General features: G+C 50.4%; 1 protein-coding gene and 1 long non-coding RNA gene across 2 annotated transcripts in view; one reads left to right on the forward strand and one right to left on the reverse strand.

The window, feature by feature from the left end:
* KCNK3 (potassium two pore domain channel subfamily K member 3) overlaps positions 1-16052 on the forward strand; it is a 41943-nt gene that overhangs the window by 3177 nt on the left and 22714 nt on the right. The window lies entirely within an intron of this gene.
* On the reverse strand, positions 901-14894 carry LOC119932021. The gene is made up of 2 exons (XR_005452278.1): positions 14807-14894; positions 901-1217 (listed from the first exon to the last, which is right to left on the reverse strand). It is a non-coding gene; the product is annotated as an uncharacterized LOC119932021 (long non-coding RNA).

A 16052-nucleotide genomic window follows, 5' to 3' on the forward strand; every position in this document is an offset into this window, starting at 1 on the left:
GGATATGGCAGGGAGGGACAGGAGAGAGCCAGCCTTCCCTCCCGCCTATCCCGGGAGCACGGGGAATGCAGGGCCCTCTCTCCCTTCCATTCCCTGTGCTCCCACCTCCCTTCGCTCCTCATTTCCCGTTTCGTGGAGTTTGGAGGGCCCCTTCTGGGCTGGGATACCGAGGCGGGAGAAAACAACTTCCTTCAGCTCCGGGGAAAGCGGAGCTCTTATTCCGGGACTCAAGGTCTGTCTCAGCTCAGCCCTGTTCGAGGCAGTGATGAGGTTCCCAATTAACAGGGGAGCGCGCGCGCGCGCGTGTGTGTGTGTGTGTGTGTGTGTGTGTGTGTGTGTGTGTGCGCCTTCCCCACAGCACCTGTATATATGTATATGTTTGTACATATTTATTACTCTATTTTACTTGTACATAGCTATTCTATTTATTTTATTTTATTAATATGTTTGGTTTTGTTCTCTGTCTCCCCCTTCTAGACTGTGAGCCCACTGCTGGGTAGGGACTGTCTCTATATGTTGCCAACTTGTACTTCCCAAGCGCTTAGTACAGTGCTCTGCACACAGTAAGCGCTCAATAAATACGATTGATTGATTGTGTGTGTGTGTGAGAGAGAGAGAGAGAGACTGAAAGGGAATGGACAGAGTGAGAGAGGAAGGCAGAATCACTGTGCCCTGTATGGCTCTGAAGAGGTGTGAGTTCAAGTGTGGTGTTGTCTACCGAGGGAGACTTTGGATCATTGTCTCTGTCACAGTGTGTAGAAGGGATGTCTCTCTGTCACTCTGTTCATGCCCCTCCTTGCACCCGAGATAGGGAGTGACTGACTGTGTATTGGTGTCCCTGGGACTGCCCAACCGAGAATGCTTCTGAGTCTGAGTCCTGTTCTGTAAATCAGACAGAGAGAGAGAGTGTGTGTGTGTATACACACACACGTTTTTAAGGACAGTGGTTACAGAGTGGTTCTTAGGGTCTCTGGCCAGAGACCGCCTCTTTTCTCAGGGCAGGGAAGCGCAGCGGCAATTCTTCACCTGACCCTGCTCCGTGAACCTCCTCTCCCGCTGTTTCGGGAGAGCACAACCCCCCTCTCCAGCGACTGGCAGACCCCCCAAGAAGACAGACGCCTCCCCTGGGGGCAGCTCTGGGAAAACAATCTGCAGCAGCAGCAGCAGCAGCAGCGCCCAGCGGTTCTTGAGCTGGGTCTGCAATGCAGTGCCAGGGGCTGTAAGAGGAAAGAAGGGGGTTTCTTTAGGTTGGGAGGGGAGAAAGGAGAGGGGGAGGGCCCTGCATCAGGTCTGGGAAGCTCTCCCTGGCCACCAGCCATAACCACTGGAAGGATAGAGGCTGAGGGCCCAGCCTTCGGATTGAGGTGGGGAAACTCCATCCTTTGCATACAAGCTCCCCATGCTCCCCTCACCCCCAGAAACTGGATCTCCCCACCACCGTCCTCATCCCCTTCCCTTTTCCCCAGTTCCTAGTCAGCTCTCCCAGAGCTTACTTCCTCTTGGATCCTGCTCTCGGTGGGTTGGGGTGTTTTTTTTCTGGGGATTAAATGGAGATGCAGCGTGCCGTGGTGAATAAAGAGAAGGGCTAGGACCCTCTTTCCTGAGGTCCGCTCCCAGCTCTGCTTCTCACCTGCACTGAGGCCTCGGGCAAGCCCCGGTGCCTTGGTTTCCGCCCCGAGGGAAAGAGTGAGCCACTGAGGTCTTCCCAGAGAGAGGAGTTAGGGAAATATGAGGAATATATCCTTTCCTCACCAGAACCCCCATCATTTGCTACAGTGAATTTGGTTCTCATGGAAGCAAAAGACTAAAGCGGTGGGAAGGAGGCAGACAGTGTGTGGTTCTGCAGATTATTTATTTATAAGGCTCCGAGCAGTAGGACACACAGCATCTGGGCAGTATTCCCGCTCCGCTGACACCTCTCAGTCCCTCGTACGGTCTCTGCTTTCCTGTCTTAGGTCCCCCGAGCCCTGCTCCTGCCCCGGACTCCTTACCCCCGGCCACCTGCCCTTCTCATCCGGACTGGAAACTGATTCGTGCCAAGCCGTCGAGCGCTTAGCTAGATTTCAGTGCAGTCTGTAGGAGGTTGCAGCAGCAGCCCCTGATACCAGTATTCCCAGCAGGATCTGGGTCTGGGACGATGTAAAACTCAATGGCAGCTAACAAATTTGATTTAAAAAAAAACCCGTTTGGCCCGCCATCTAAAATACTAGGGGTCAAAATTATTACCTGAGCAGGATGGTCAGGGACACCCAATCCCGGCCCCTTTTCACGATGGATGCGATCGAGCCTTGAACGTGGGCCCAAATTTGGCCGGTCAGAGGTCATTAGTTCCAGCTTTTGTGGAGCCTTTGGGCTGCCCCGCTAGGTGGAAAAGTCTTCCAAAAGCCTCCAAGAGACTCCGTGGGTTTCCAGATCAACCACAACTAAGCCATCCGAGACAGAATTCCGGGAAAAGGGATTTCCTGCCTTTCCTCAGTAGCCTAATGCATTGTAACCTATCACAAACCCAGCGATCAAACTGGCGGTTACGTGTCATGGAAACTGTATTGTTCAGTCATTGCAAATTATTAAATGACTTGCTTGAGGGTAGGGCCGGGGCAGCCAGGTGCTCAGTTGACAAGCGTTCCGCCCGTCCCAACCTCCAGCGTATTCATTCAGTCGTATTAACTGAGCACTTACCGGATGCGGAGCACTGTACTAAGCGCTTGGAAGGTACAATTCGGCAACAAAGCACCTTCCCCTCTGGACTGCAGCGCTAAAGTGCTTAGTACAGTGCTCCCCACACAATAAATACCACCGACTGAATGACTGATTGGTTGGTATCAGATTGGGGTGACTGGCACAGTCACCCAGAGTTCCACTGTCACGGGGGTTCCAGGGAGCTCTGAGTAGTAATTATGGACCTAGCGGTCCAAGGGAAGCCCTGCCCCTAATCACGTCTCGGACATCTCTTCCCTCGGGCCCGACCGCATTTATAGCCATAGTAGAGCGGACCTCCTGACCGCTGCTTCTGAGGCTACTAAGGAAGTCGGTGTGGTTACTGAAAGTCCTCTTCAGTCCTTGCAGTGGGTGATAATTGGTAGAGTAATGTTGCTGTTAGAATGGCTAAGGTGCTAAGCAGAAAGAAAAAAAAATGAGTGTGGTTTCTGTCCGGGGCTCCCAACATAAGCACAGAGATTGAGCATTAACCTAACGGGAAGGAGGAATGGATCAAGGGGCAGTGGCTGAAAAAAGCGAAGAGGCCTGGTGCCGGCGGATTCCCCTCGCCCTCCTCTCTTTGTCCTGGGTTTGCCGAGAACTGTTCGGTGAATTCCCTGCACTGGCTGCCATTTGGGCAGCCAGCCCCTCTGGTGCTTTTAGCCCCTTTCTTTAACAGCTGCCCACCACTCTCCAGCTTGGGCCAGCTCTGCTGCTGGCTGTTTCCTTTCCCCAGCTTTGTCCTTCACTGAGATTTCTCTAGGTATTTGGACCTCCATCATTCCCCCAAATGAACCCATCTGATTGCAGCCTTCATCTTCACAGCTGTGAGCATTCTCCCTTTCCTGACTACAGGATGTGCTCTGCTCCCCTCCCTTCCTCTCACCGCCACCCAACCCTGGGACTGTCCCTGTCTCCCCAGCTTTCTGCAGCTCCTGCCTCACAGTGTACCCTGGGCTGAACCGGGACCCTCGTTCTCTCTCCTTTGAGCCCCTCCCCTCTCGCCCTCCCTCCCCCGGGTCACACGGAGCTCACTGTTCCTCAGAGTTTGGTTGAGTTTGTTTATTCTCTCTCCCAAGAGATCCCTTATTGAAACAGTATTCGTGATAGAGGATGGGGGAGCGCTCTGGCTTTGAGCGGGGTGACCCCCCTAGAGGGAAGCAAGGTTTAGGACTGCGATACTATCAGGACTGGCTCTCCAGATTTCCTCTCCTCAAGACATCCAGGCTCGGGATGCTGGGGGGGCGGTTAACTAGGGACCGCCTCCTTCCTCCTCCTCCTCCTCCTCTTGCCCCCATGAGAGTTGTGCTGCGGCCATTGGCCCCAGAAATAAGGACCGTCTAGAACTGAGACAGATGGGGTGGCTGGGTTGTGTGTTACCTGACGGGCCCCTAGGGATTTACCCTAAGGGGCAGTATGTATGTGGCCGTGGGAGAGAACAGCGTCAGAGAGGCGCCCTGGGGAGCCACGGTTCAGAGTCTGTGCTCAGAGACGTGGTGGACATTGGACGTGGTGTGAGCTGAGGGAGAATGGGCCTCTTCTGGCTACAGGCTCTGCACTTATCCTTACCTGCCCCGGGCAGGGCCTGGGGCTGCTGTAGCAACCAGTCAATCAGTGGTATTTATTGAGTGCTTACTAAGACTAAGGAGTTTGGAGCCCAGTTAACATCAGGAAGATGTGTTAAGCTTGGGCTGACAGGAGCTGGACCGAATGCATACACAAGGGCAAGGGATTTTTGCTGCCTCTCCCACTGCGAAGCCAGAGAGCGTAGGGCTAGAACCCTGATAAGGCGTCAGCGGCTGGTGGTTTCAAAAAGGACCGCAGGGAGACGGAGGTCTCTCCGATACCCCTCCCCTAACGACTGGCTCAGGGTCCGCTTTGAGGCTTCAGCCTTAGAAGGCCTTGGGGCCAGACTGCCCCTCAGAGCTGCTGCCCCGGATCCGTCCCATCGGAGTCTGGCCCCACGCAGGCCCACCCCAGTAGCTGCGTCAGTGATGGACCGGGTTTAGACTTGAGCAAGGTGAATGCCATCTGTCTTCCTGCACTCTTCTCGCTCGACGGGTCCCGGCCAAGCCTGAAGCAAGCCTGTCCCAGAGCCCCGATGTCCTCCTACTCACCCACCCGCAATTCCCCTCCCGTCACATTTAATTTCTTGAGGCGGGAATCCGAGGGGAGGGTGTGTCCTGCTGGTTGGGAGATGGATCTGGCTGGTCCTGGGCTGGGCCCAGAAAGGAAGCTGTCACTCAGATGTTCAAAAAATTATTTCGCTTTTTTTTTTCCATTGCCTCCCCCTCCACCTAAGCCCTGCCCCCTGTTTCTGCTGTTGAAGTAGCCCCTATCTCTGTTCTAAGTCCCGAGGCTTGGCATGGACACAGCGTCCCAAGCCAAGAATGTGCTGGGCTTTGCATGACCGAGACTAAGGTTCGGAAATAACAGCATCAGAAATATTTAGGAAAATCACATTTTGGCCTTGCCCGGGGGGGTGGGGGGGTGTACGACTATCCCCTAGAGCTTCCTGAAGGCCTGCGGCTGCAGGGGCAGGAGGCTGGGGAAAGCTTTTCTGGTCAAAGAACGGGAGGGACACCCCTCCCGGAAGACGGGCGGCCCCCTACTTTTTAAAGAACTAGGCTGCCCTTGCCCTTGTCTCCAAGAATATGGCAGCTCCAGTTTTCAATCGCCTGACCTCGGAGGCCTAAGCGTCTCCACATGGCTTCTGGCTATTCTGAGGAGCAGGGAGGAGATTGGCCAACGTCATCATCATCATCACTGCCTCCTGAGCCCCCACTGCAGACGGGCCCTCGAGAATCTTATCGTGCAGAGGCCACTACTCGGGCACACCCAAGCATATATCCCTGTCTAGACAAACAAGCCGGCTGAGCTTCCCTGTCTTCCGGGATAGGTGCTGGGCAGGTAACTATCAGAGCCCTTGAGAAGACAGCACTCAGGCTCTCGTCTTCAGATCAGGATCTGGATCTGGTCTGGAGTTGAAAAGGTGCCCCGGGGAAGGGAGGAGGGGAGGAAGGAGACTCTCCACCGCCGGTACTTTCAGGTGGCACCTGGGCCTAGGCTCCCGATGGGTAAGCCCAGGGGACAGATTTCCTGCTTATGAGCCTTCCCAGCCCCTAGTCCTTTTCTAAAAGAATTAAGAAGCAGCACGGTCTGCTGGAAAGGGCATAGGCTTGGGAGTCGGACACCTCAGTTCTAATTCTGGGTCTGCCATTTTCTGCCGTAGGACCTTGAGAAAGTCACTTAAGTTCTCTGTGCTTCAGTTTCTTCATCTGCAAGACGGGGTCTCCCTCCTGCTTCGACTGTGAGCCCCAGGGGGGATTCTCTGTGCTTCAGTTTCTTCGTCTGTAAAACGGGGTCTCCCTCCTACTTCGACTGTGAGCCCCAGGTGGGACCTGAGTATTTTGTGTCTTCTCCGGCACTTACTATAGTGCTTGGTACATAGTAAGAGCCTAACGAGTACCGTCAAAAAATCATTTTCTCCCCTGGGGAGGCTAACAACTTTCATTCAACTCTGAACCCGGGGGCTGTCGGGTTCTTTGGGCCCCTGGAATCAGTGGTTCTTCCTGAAACATATCCGGGTCCAGAAGGGGAGAGGAGTCACACACTTACTTATAGGAGGCCGAGGGAATCTTTCTGTGCAAGGGAAGATTCAATAGCCGTACCCTACGGACCACGTCAAGAACCGAGCCTCCCTGCCTTCCAGGTCGAGGGGAGGAGAAGGGGGCACGATCCAGAGAAGGCCCCTACCCCCTCCATACCATCTGTCCCTTCGTTTCAGCTTGGTTCTCACAGCCCGTCCCCTTCCCAGGTCTTAAGCTGGGAAGGGGACTGCTGGGCCTGTGGTGTGAGATGTGAGAGCTGCTGGCTTGGAACCTAACAGATGGAAAGAAACTTGGCACAGAAGAGTTCAGTGTGACCCGCTCACCCGGACGCTTTTGATTCATGGATTTTCCGCTTTAAAATCCGGGAGATCAGAGAGCGGCCCCACCTCGCATGTTCGGAGGAGAGGGGCCTTGGTTCCCACACTCGAGGCCGCGTCAAGGGGAGGGATGTGAGGAGCTAGGCCTTGGGTGTCTCTCTATAGGATCCAGTTCTGTTTGATCCATTTCCAAGAGCGCTTTGGGGCACAGCTGAGCCTCACTGCCTGCCCCCTTCCAGAGTGAGTATCAGAGTCAGAAAGTGACTTAGTAAAGCCCCAAAAGACTTTACCGGTTCTCGTCGGTTTTCCTTGTTTAGTTTGGAATAGCTAATTGAATTTCCCACGATGTACACACCAATCTCTGTATCTTGTCCTGGGGAAAACCCCAGGCCTCTTTCCGAAAAGCATCCAGACCCATTTCCCCTGAGTGGGTGGGGTTGAGCAGCCCTCTTCCGCTCCCTCTTCTTCCTGAGCAGAGCCCAGGCCAATGGGGACTAATCCCTGATCTCTCTCCCTCCCGCTCTGATCTCTCTCCCTCTCCGCAGTCTCGCATTTCCTCCTGCCTTCAAAACATCTCTACTTGGATGCCGTCCTGTCACTTCAGACTTAATATGGCTGAAATTGAATTCTTTGTCTTCCGACCCAAACTCCGTCCTCCCGCTCACTTTCCCGTCACTGTAGATGGCACCATCATCCTTCCTGTCTCACAAGTCTGTAACCTTGGTGTTATCTTTGACTCCTCTCTCTCATTCAACCCACATATTCAATCACTAAATTCTGTCAGTTCAACCTTCACAACATTGCTAAAATCCATCCTTTCCTCTCCATCCAAACTGCTGCTACCTTAATCCAAGCGCTTATCCTATCCCACTTTTATTACTGCGTCAGCCTCCTTGCTGACCTTCCTGCCTTCTGTCTCTCCCCACTCCAGTCCATACTTCACTTGGCTGCCCTGATCATTTTTCTATAAAATGTACAGTCCGTGTTTCCTCACTCCTCAAGACCCTCCAGGGGTTTCCTACCCAATTCTGCTTTAAACAGAAACTCCTTACCATTGGTTTTATGGCACTCAGTCAACTTCCCCCCACCCCACCTCACCTCGCTACTCTCCTACTACAACCCAGTCTGTACATTTCGCTCCTCTAACGCTAACCTTCTCGCTACACCTCGATCTCATCTATCTCACCACTGACGTCTCGCCTGTGTCCTGCATCTGGCTTGGAATTCCCTCCCTCTTCATATCCAACAGACAATTACTCTCCCCACCTTCAGGGCTTTATTGAAGGCACATATTCGCCAAGAGGCCTTCGCCTTCATTTCTTTTTCTCCCACTCTCTTCTGCGTTGCCCTGCCTTGTTCCCTTTATTCAGCCCCCCTCCCAGCCCCACGGCACTTATGTACATATCTGTAATTTATTTATTTATATTAATATCTGCCTCCCCGCCCCCCAAACTGCAAGCTCACTGTGGGTAGGGAATGTGTCTGCTATATTATTATATCCTACTCTCCCAAGTGCTTAATACAGCAAACTCAATAAATACGACTGAATAAATACAGTTGATTCCCCTTGCTCAGACAGAGTGGGAATAAGAGATGGGGCACTGTTTGGATCAGATTCCTCAGGATCACGGGAAAAGAACCTGGGACTCCCTACCTTCCATCCAGGATCCCAGAGTTGCCAACACTGAAAGGAGAATAGGTCCAATGACAACAGAGAGAGAGCTCAGTCATTTCCCTATCGGCAGTTCCCCTTACGGGGAAGCCTGATCCCTCCCATCCCGGCACGTCTCGCTGAGCCTGGGGTAGAGGAATTTTGGCGGCTTCCAAAACTCAGATCACTCCCTTTACGTTTTTGGCTCATGAGAAGCATGTGCCCCTTAACTCTGGGGTCTGCTCCATTTCCTGGCACTGCCCAAAGCAATAGCTGAGGCTGAGGTAAAAGTGGGGGTGGGAGGGTGGTGGGAAGATGGTCTTGATGTTTTCTTTTAAATTTATTTAATGGCATTTGTTAAGCACTTTGTATGTGCCAGGCGTTGGGGTAGAGAAGCAGCGTGGCTCAGTGGAAAGAGCACGGGCTTTGGAGTCAGAGGTCATGGGTTCAAATCCCGGCTCCTCCACTTGTCAGCTGTGTGACTTTGGGCAACTCATTTCAACTTCTCTGTGCCTCAGTTACCTCATCTGTAAAATGGGGATTAAGACTGTGAGCCCCCCGTGGGACAACCTGATCACCTTGTAACCTCCCCAACGCTTAGAACAGTGCTTTGCACATAGTAAGTGCTTAATAAATGCCATTATTATTATTATTATTACAAGCTAAGCAGGATGGGCACAGTGCATGTCCCACCTGGGGCTCCCAGTCTTAATCCCATTTTATGGATGAGGTAACTGAGGCACAGAGAAGTTAAGTGGCTTTCCCAAGGTCACACAGCAGACAAACCCAGGCCTGAGCTCCTTCAACCAGGACTTGCTGCTTCTCTGGGTTCCCCTAACTGTACCAGGGCAACTAACTCATCTGTTCTCCGACTCACGTGGCCCCACCTCCCGGTTTCCAGGATACAGGGGAATCTTCAGGGTTGTGAGAATGGCCTATAATGAGAACCGCTTTTGAGAGGAAATGAAGGGACCGAGAAACCCTAATCCATGACCTCCAAGGTATAGCATTCGTTATTACCGTCTGTTTGGGAATTCTAAAAGTTCTCACCATACTGAGGTTTCACCTCGAGTCCCAGGAATGAAGAACACATATATTCCAAACAGATGAGCACCTATCCTATTGTAATGTCCTCCTGAGGGGATTCCACCCTTACTCCCAACCTCGCCCGCCTCCCTGTACAGGCTTTTGAAAGCCGCACCGTCGCGACTTTCTGCCTTTATCTAACTTGACTCTCTTGACCCATTTATTCAAGTTCGGTCTGCAGCGAAATGGGAGAAGAGCTGCAAATGCTCATGGCTATGTAATAGAGGAGGCTTAGAGTGAAGAGTAGGTGCTTAGAAATATCGACAGTCAGAATGGGAGAGCAAACAGCCTAGAAAAAGCTAAAGGGAGACGGGTTGGCCTGTCATAGCCACCAACAAACCACTGTTTTGAGTCTCCCACTCTAGTCTCTAGGACCATCACTATCCAGTATTCATAGTACCTCCTCCCTCCCAACCTCGGCCACGCTTGGACCCAGATATCGAAAGTTCCGAGTCTTTTTTTTTGAAGTGAAAACAGCTTTGGCGTCTGACTGAAGACATTATTAAGCCATCAGTCAGCTCTTTCTTGTCTAGACATCACAGTTCCAGTTCCCTTCATCTTTCCTCCTAAGTGCGGTCTTCCAACCTTTAATCATCTTTTAGGCTCGTCTTTGAAATCTAAGTCCGCTGAGTTTCTCCTGAGGGGTGGAGTCCGGTGTTGATCAAAACCCGAGGGTCTGAGTCATGTTGGGGGAAAAAAAAGGCATCTAGCTGACATTAGAGGCTGTCATACTCACTAGAACACAAGGAGCAGGGGAATGGCATGTCTAGCTTCAGCTCTCGAGCATATGCACGTCCATGGACCAATCCATTTTCTGAGATGATACTGCCTCCATTCAATAGAGGAATGGCCCCACTTCCTATTTATCTTTACATATCTGATCACATCAGTGCAGCTGTAATGCACATTTAAACCCAGGGCCCCTCTCTGCCTTCAACCACCTCATGAACTACTGCATGCAGACACGGGCACCCCGCATCGTGGACGTAGTGGACGGCACCCCGGATGGTGGGCACAGAGGACAGGCACCCCGCATAAGGTCCCGTGCACAGCTAATGAGCCTGCTGGCTGCCAGCCACCATCCGAACATATAGAACCAAGGAATCAAAGGAGTCAGAGTCACCGGACTCTAAACTAGGTGCTTGGAAAAGTACAACAGAGGCACAATAATAATAATAATAATAATAATAATAATGATGATGATGGCATTTATTAAGTGCTTACTATGTGCAAAGCACTGTTCGAAGCACTGGGGAGGTTACAAGGTGATCAGCTTGTCCCAATGGGGGGCTCACAGTCTTAATTAATCCCCATTTTACAGATGAGGTAACTGAGGCCCAGAGAAGTGAAGCGACTTGCCCAAAGTCACACAGCTGACAAGTGGTGGAGCCGGGATTTGAACCCATGACCTCTGACTCCAAAGCCCGGGCACTTTCTACTGAGCCATGCTGCACAAGACACATTCCTGACCCGAAATAAGTTTACACTAGAGAAGCAGCGTGGCTTAGTGGAAAGGGCATGGGCTTTGGAGTCAGAGGTCATGGATTCAAATCCTAGCTCCACCAATTGTCAGCTGTGTGACTTTGGGCAAGTCATTTATATGTACATATGTTTGTACATATTTTTTTTTTACTCTATTTTATTTGTACATATCTATTCTATTTATTTTATTTTGTTAGTATGTTTGGTTTTGTTCTCTGTCTCCCCCTTTTAGACTGTGAGCCCACTGTTGGGTAGGGACTGTCTCTATATGTTGCCAATTTGTACTTCCCAAGCGCTTAGTACAGTGCTCTGCACATAGTAAGTGCTCAATAAATACGATTGATGATGATGATGATGATGATGATTTAACTTGCCTGGGCCTCAGTTACCTCATCTGTAAAATGGGGGTTAAGAATGTGAGCCCCCCATGGGACAACCCGTGATCACCTTGTAATAATAATAATGGCATTTATTAAGTGCTTACTATGTGCAAAGCACTGTTCTAAGCACTGAGCACAGTTCTAAGCGCTGAAACTCCCGCGCTTAGAACAGTGCTTTGCACATAGTAAGCGCTTAATAAATGCCATTGTTGTTATTATTATTATTATTATGCTGTAATGGGGGAGACAGACAGAAAAATATATAGAAACAGTGGAATCAGAATAAATAGAGTGTCCAATCAAATATACATATATCCCGGTTGAGCACCCTTTCTTTTCCCCAGTGCTTAGAACAGTGCTTTGCACATAGTAAGCGCTTAATAAATGCCATCATTATATACACAAGTACCGGGGATGGGTAGACATAAATTCATATGCTCTAAAAGTGTTTGTTGGGTTACTGTGACTCAGGATATTGGTAAATTAGTTGAGGAAGGCTTGTCGGAGGAGTTAGGGCTTTGAAGTTTGCGGGGGGTGTTGAGATGGGGAGAAGGGAGTTCCATGCCAGGGGGACAGGGTGAATAAAGAGTCAGAGGAAGGTGAAATGAGAAAAGGGTATCATTAGGAAGATAATTGTATCTTGATACAATTGTATCTTGATAATTGTACAAGTAAGATACTTGTACATATCTATTCTATTTATTTTATTTTGATAGTATGTTTGGTTTTGTTCTCTGTCTCCCCCTTTTAGACTGTGAGCCCACTGTTGGGTAGGGACAGTCTCTATATGTTGCCAATTTGTACTTCCCAAGTGCTTAGTACAGTGCTCTGCACATAGTAAGTGCTCAATAAATACGATTGATGATTAGGAAGAGGGCTTGAGAGGCAGGAAGAGTGCATTGTGTGCTTTTGCGGAGCGGGGATGGTATCAGGTAAAGAAAGTCGATTGTAAAACGAGGGCAGTTGGTGGAGAGCCTTGAAACCAATATTAAAGCATTTTTTCTTGATGCAGAGGGAGATGGGCAACCACTGGAGGGTCTGAGGAGAAGGGATCATATCTACCTCTTCTACTGTATTGCATTTTTCCCAGGTCTTACTGCAGTGCTGTGTGCACAGCACTCAATAAATACCATTGATTGATTGACTAGGGTGCTGAATGACATTTCAGAAAGATGATCTGGGCAGCAGTTTGGAGTATGGCTTGAGTGGGGAGAGGCTCGAGCCAGGGAGATCAATCGATCAATCAGTCATGTGTATGTATCGAGCACTGACTGTGTGCAGAGCACCACGGTAAGTGCTTGAGAGAGTAAGTAGATGTAATACCTGCTCCCAAGCAGCATACAACCCAGTGGACAGTTTGGAGATTGATCATGATAGGGCCAATAGATACATACATCATCAATCGTATTTATTGAGCGCTTACTGTGTGCAGAGCACTGTACTAAGCGCTTGGGAAGTACAAGTTGGCAACATATAGAGACAGTCCCTACCCAACAGTGGGCTCACAGTCTGAAAGGAGACAGAGAACAAAACCAAACATACTAACAAAATAAAATAAATAGAATAGATATGTACAAGTAAAATAAATAAATAAATAAATAGAGTAATAAATATGTACAAACTTATATACATATATACAGGTGCTGTGGGGAAGGGAAGGAGGTAAGATGGGGGGATGGAGAGGGGGACGAGGGGGAGAGGCTCAGTACACCCAAAAAGATACTCCCATGCCCCATTCAAGCTCTTCCCTAAAGCCTGGCATAATGAAAACGTGCTCAGAAGTAATTCCATCTTGGTTATACCCGGCAAGCCAACCTACTCACCGGGCCTCATTCTCGTTTCTCTCGCTGTAGACCTCTTGCTCACATCCTCTAGAACAGTGCTTTGCACATAGTAAGCGCTTAACAAATGCCATCATCATTATTATTATTATTATCCTCCTTCCTGCCTGAAACTCTCTCTTCCAAAAACACTTCCAAAAGACCAACACTCCCCCCATCTTCAAAGCCCTTCAAAGCAAATCACATCTCCTCCTTCCCCGATAACTCTCATTTCCCCACATCCTCTGCCTTCTGTGTCACCTATATATTCCCTAGGATATATGTTCCCTAAGCACTTGGCTAGTCCCCTGGATTAGGGCATATGTACGTATCTTTCAACTCTGTTGCTTCCCCCTACCTCTAATTACTTTAGTGTTTGTCTTCCCTGCTAGACTGTAAGTTTCTCGAGGGCAAGGATCACATCTACTATGTCTACTGTACTCTCTCAAAAGCCTAGTACAGTGCTTGGCCCAGAGTAAGCACTCAGTAAACAGTATTGAGTCACTGATTGCCATGGCACAGAGTCAGGCCTGTGAGTCCCTCAAACTGCACGCGCGTGCAAACACACACACACACACACACACACACACACACACACACTCACTCGGGAAGCCCTTGGGTCACTCCAGCTCGTGACATGAATGAGGGCACAGGTGACTCAACCAGGAGTCGGGGAGGAGGACGGACGGAAAGCCGGAGAACTGTCCTTCTCTGCCCGGCACTCCTGACCCAGGTCTGCAGCAGTAATGAACTCCTCACACCTCCCCAGGATATTTTTAAACACTGTCCTTTCCCGGTTTATTTGGAAAGTGGAAGTGGTGCGTGGCTGGGTTGTTGCCCTTTTCAGTTGCCAGATTTAATTTAGATTGGAAACAAGCAGGATAAAGGACTCCCCCTTCCAGCTCCCGGGCTGCCACCCACGGCCTCCAGCGTGCCAGTCCAGCTGCTGCTGCTGCGCTGTTCAGTTGATTTATCAAAGTGGTGTGATTCCAGGCAGCGGAAAACTGCGGCAGCGGGAGAATAGAGGGAGGAGCACGCACCAACACACACACACACACATATATGAGGCAGCTGTACTCACATACTGCTCACCTCTTGAAAGCAACCTCCTTGTCTGTCCCATTATACCAACAGTGTCCCAGTGGCATTGTCAGCTCCACCGCGGAAAAATCTCTGCCAAAGAGGCAGCCAGTCCACAGCCCCCACGGCCCCGCACCTCCCGCGGGCTCTTCCTAATGGCACAGTCCCCCCCGTTGACCTCCTCAATCGTCCACGCTCACTGCCAATCTGATGCGACACTCACTATAGCCCGGCTCCCTCCGTGGTCTTCTAGAGAAGATCCAGCAGCCGCCCCGACAGGTGTGGAAGAGAGCAGACAGGGCCTTTGGGCGGCATCTGGGCAGACCAGTGACGGAAGAAAGCCTGCCAACTCATCCCTGGACTCCGTCTCCCACTGACTCAAAGACCTTTCAGCCTATCAGCTGAAGTTTTTAGGAGTCCCATAAAAAGGGGAAGATTTAGGGCCCCTCTCAGAAGTAGACCCAATTCCCCATTACACACGGGTGCGGCTTTGCGTAGGCCAGCCCCGCTGAACGGGCCTCCAAGAGGGAGCGGGAGAGAGCTCCATCTGCTCTGGGACTCCCGTTTGCCTCCATCTTATGTAACTCAGAAACGCTGCCTGCTGATGGTGCTAATTTCTGGCCAGACTGCTCGTTTCTGGGCCAGACTTCTCTTCCATCAGCACGGGCGTGCTCACACGTACCCTTTCTCCAGTATCCTCCCGGTTTCCAGAGGCAAAGCGTCCCAAAGTGAGGAAGATGCCAGGGGGAAAAGGGACCGCCGGTGGGGATTCAGGAGGAGCCCTCTGAGGCCACTGCTGAGCTGGGAAGCGTTCAGAAGATGATTAAATAGATGAAAAATTAACTAAAGAGAGAAAGAGAGTGATTAAATAAGTGATTGAATGAGAGAGAGGGGGGGATATTGTGTATATGTTTGAATTAATGATTAGCAGGGAGATGGATGAGAGAACTGGGGGAGGCGAGAGAAGTCATGTACAACCTGCTCACAGTGTCTCTCCAACAGTGTCTCTCTCCACAGTGTCTGAGGCCATGCTGGGCTCAGAGACTGAGCACTGCTGATGACACCTTATCCACTGGGAGTTTCGATCCTGGGGTCAATAGGATGATCCTGTCTCAGTTCCCATCCCAGAGGTCTCTGGGAAAGAAGGGGCAATTTTCCATCACTGTTGACCAAGGGATGCCCAAAGAAAAATCAGATTTGACAAAACTTCTGAGGTCAGTGTGGGCGGAGGACACCCTTCTCATCCTCCAAAGGGTTACAGACTTGAGATAATAATAATAATAATAATAATAATAATAATAATAGTGGTATTTGTTAAGCACTTACTGAGAAGCAGCATGGCTCAGGGAAAAGAGCCCAGGCTTGGGAGTCAGAGGTCATGGGTTCTAATCCCAGCTCCGCCACCTGTCAGCTGTGTGGCTTTGGGCAGGTCACTTAACTTCTCTGTGCCTTAGTTACCTCATCCGTAAAATGGGGATTAAGACTGTGAGCCCCACGTGGGACAACCTGATCACCTTGTATCCCCCCCAGAGCTTAGAACAGTGCTTGGCACACAGTAAGCGCTTAACAAATACCATTATTATGATTGTCATTATTATTACTATGTGCCAAACACTGTTCTGAGCACTGGGGCAGATACAAGGTTATCAGGTTGTCCCACGTAGGGCTCACAGTCTTAGTCTCCATTTAACGGATGAGGTACCTGAGGCACAGAGAAGTTAAGTGACTTGCCCAGAGTCACACAGCTGACAAGTGGCGGGAGATGCTCGGCCGTTCTACTTAATTATAACCTACCGGAGCCAGCCAAGCCACCTTACCACAAACTGCCCATCTGATCCATGCTACCTACAAGTGTCATGTACTCATGACTGACTGAAACCAGAGACCTCTCACCTCTCATTTTAATCAACAGTTTTCTCCTCCAACAA

Source organism: Tachyglossus aculeatus, chromosome 9, assembly GCF_015852505.1.
Source record: "Tachyglossus aculeatus isolate mTacAcu1 chromosome 9, mTacAcu1.pri, whole genome shotgun sequence".
Classification (NCBI taxonomy): domain Eukaryota; kingdom Metazoa; phylum Chordata; class Mammalia; order Monotremata; family Tachyglossidae; genus Tachyglossus; species Tachyglossus aculeatus.